Source organism: Helianthus annuus, chromosome 2, assembly GCF_002127325.2.
Source record: "Helianthus annuus cultivar XRQ/B chromosome 2, HanXRQr2.0-SUNRISE, whole genome shotgun sequence".
NCBI lineage: Eukaryota > Viridiplantae > Streptophyta > Magnoliopsida > Asterales > Asteraceae > Helianthus > Helianthus annuus.
In genome coordinates, this window is record NC_035434.2 from 150,896,667 (window position 1) to 150,899,264 (window position 2,598).

The 2,598-nt window shown below is 34.4% G+C and overlaps 1 long non-coding RNA gene across 1 annotated transcript; it reads left to right on the plus strand.

Annotated features, from left to right (window-relative positions):
• The first annotated feature begins 594 nt into the window (after positions 1-594).
• LOC118487611 lies at positions 595-2,598 on the plus strand. Its single transcript, XR_004882131.1, has 3 exons — positions 595-1,158; positions 1,925-2,004; positions 2,444-2,598. It is a non-coding gene; the product is annotated as an uncharacterized LOC118487611 (long non-coding RNA).

Consider the following 2,598-nt stretch of genomic DNA (forward strand, 5'->3'; position numbering starts at 1 on the left):
AAACAAAAAATCAAGTTTAATACTCAACGGTATTAGTCTGTTTGCTGGTAAAACACAATGTCAAGAAATCAAGAAATCCTCTAGCAAAAATCATTGCTTGTAAAGATGTTGTGAAAGACCAGATTACGAATTCCCTGTGAATATGTTGTATGGATTGTATGATTTGAATTAAAACTGTCAATTTAAATTAAATGAGATATTTACTTTCCATAATATAACATCCGTCAAAATGAGTTCCCAAGATCTGACCCGTTTTGAAAATCCAAATCCTAACCTATGAACTTTGTAAAATCCTTTTTTTCCTTTCTTTTTTTTTTCTTGCTTTCGCGAAGTAAATAACTATAGAAGGGATTTATTCTTCAATTTAATACATTTATTGATTAAGTTATTTATTTATTTAATTGTTTAACTGACTAACTTAATTAGTATTACAACTAAAAAGTTTTATTTTTTTTTTACCTTGACAATAATTTAGTTGGTTTAAAAAAAAGAGTTTAGTTAATTAAAGTGATAACTCAGCTAGTCTAGTTCAGCTAGATAAACTTTGAGGGTTGTTTTATAAATTTTGAAAACATAATTGAAGGTAAAAAAAAATAAAAAAGACCAAAACCCTAATCTTCTTATCCCACTTCAGCCGCCTACATCTTCTCCTCTCATCCGTTTGTTCTCTGCAACCTGTCTAACCACACAAATAAAAGAAGCTTGCTCTTAATTTCTGTACACACATAACCACCTCCATCACCTTCTTGTTTCCCCTCTCCATCTTGGACAGCCGGCGGTGGCCGGTGAAGGTCACCGGTGAAGGAAACAGTGGACAAAGAGAGGGAGACGCGATGAGAGAGAGAGAGCAAGAAATCGGAGAAGAGAAGCCGAACGGAAACGGGTTCGACATGCTTCAGCTCGGGTCTTAGTTTGGTTCAAGTTCTAGTTGGTTTCTATCAGGTCATGGCTCCAGTTTTCGGTTTAAGATTCAATTCTGGTCCGGGAGCTATGGGTCAGACTCGAGCTTCGGTTCAGCAGGTTCGGGTCCGGTTCCGTCTACGTCGAGTCAACGGGTCAGTCAGTTCAGATTAGAGGCGGACAACGAGTCGGGCCAACCCGGTCAGATGTCACCGGAGCCGTACGGAGATCACCACGGGAATCCTCTCATTTTGTTCGGTATACCCTTCTTTATTACTTTGTTCCTTCATTGTTGAACTTTGTATAACATTTAAAACTAACAGAAGCAAGAAAAGAACAATAGATATGTACATATACATAATTGGGTTTACTTCAGTAGGTTATTTTGAAGAAAATGACAAATTGAGTTGTGTTCACATAAGATAAAAACCCACCAACTTATGTCTAAAATCTAGCTAAATGTTTATATTTAAATACTATCACCATTTCTGTATTTTAGGTTTCTTTACTTATACTTGTACATAGGTTATCTAATTTTATAACAAATGAATAAAAATTGTTATTTTAATCCGCATAGGATGCTTAGTGTCTCTATAATACGAGGTGCTTATTTCCTTTTATATTAAAACGATGACAGCTAGTATATAAATACAATTAAAAGCCGATTATGGAACGGGTTAGACACGCAGCCCAGTTGGTCGGGTTGCGTGCACGCAAATAAAGGTCATAAGCTTGAGTCCCGCTATGGCCAGTTTTGGTCAGAATGTTGAGCATTTTTTTTATGTTTTAATTTTTTTTAAAGTATTGTTTTTCTTTACTTTTAAATTCTTTTCTCTTGTTTTAATTAATACTTTGAAATTCTTTTTAACCTAAATAACTAACCATTTATTTTAACCCATTTTATAACATTAAATGTTAACATGAGATAAGGTCTAATATCTAATTAATTTATAAAATAAATATTAGGAATCCTACTTAATCTACAAATTTTCACGAGATCATTATGTGTTATTCCAAAATCTAGGATGACCGTTACGTTCGTTCCTTTGGATTTCCAACCCCTTCCTCGCGTGTTATTCCAAGAAATCCTTATACGCAACCAATGTGAGTACACTCGACCCATTTACGTTTTAAACCACTTTTGGGTTGTAACATGTTACCATACAAAGATTTCACTTACACACATTTAAACATACTTTGTGAACTCAATCCGATATACATGCTTCTTGTTATGCTAGATAATACATGTTATATGCCATTACTTTGTTATACCCTCGCTTAACGAATATAGCGCTATAGGAGTAGCACACCACCCGACGGGGGTTCGTTAGGTCAATATACTATACGGTCTCGTCACTTTTGTGGCGAGGGATGCTAAATACTAGTGGACACTTTGGGTTTATACGTAATGTTATGCATGCTAGTACCTTGTATACAAATTGCCGTGTGGATTCGAGTAAAATGCTTTATACTTATGCTATACTATTTAAACCTTGTGTACTCGCCTTTGCTTTTGCATTGACTTTATTTTAACATGTTACAGGTGGATGTTGACGATGCATGGAATCTAGTAGGATGCTTAGATACACACTTAAAAATTTGTATTCATGTCGTATTATTTCATTATTCATGATGTTGTATTTTGTTTCGAAACCTTGAAATTGATTCTTTAGAAATGGAAGGAAATTATTATTTAAA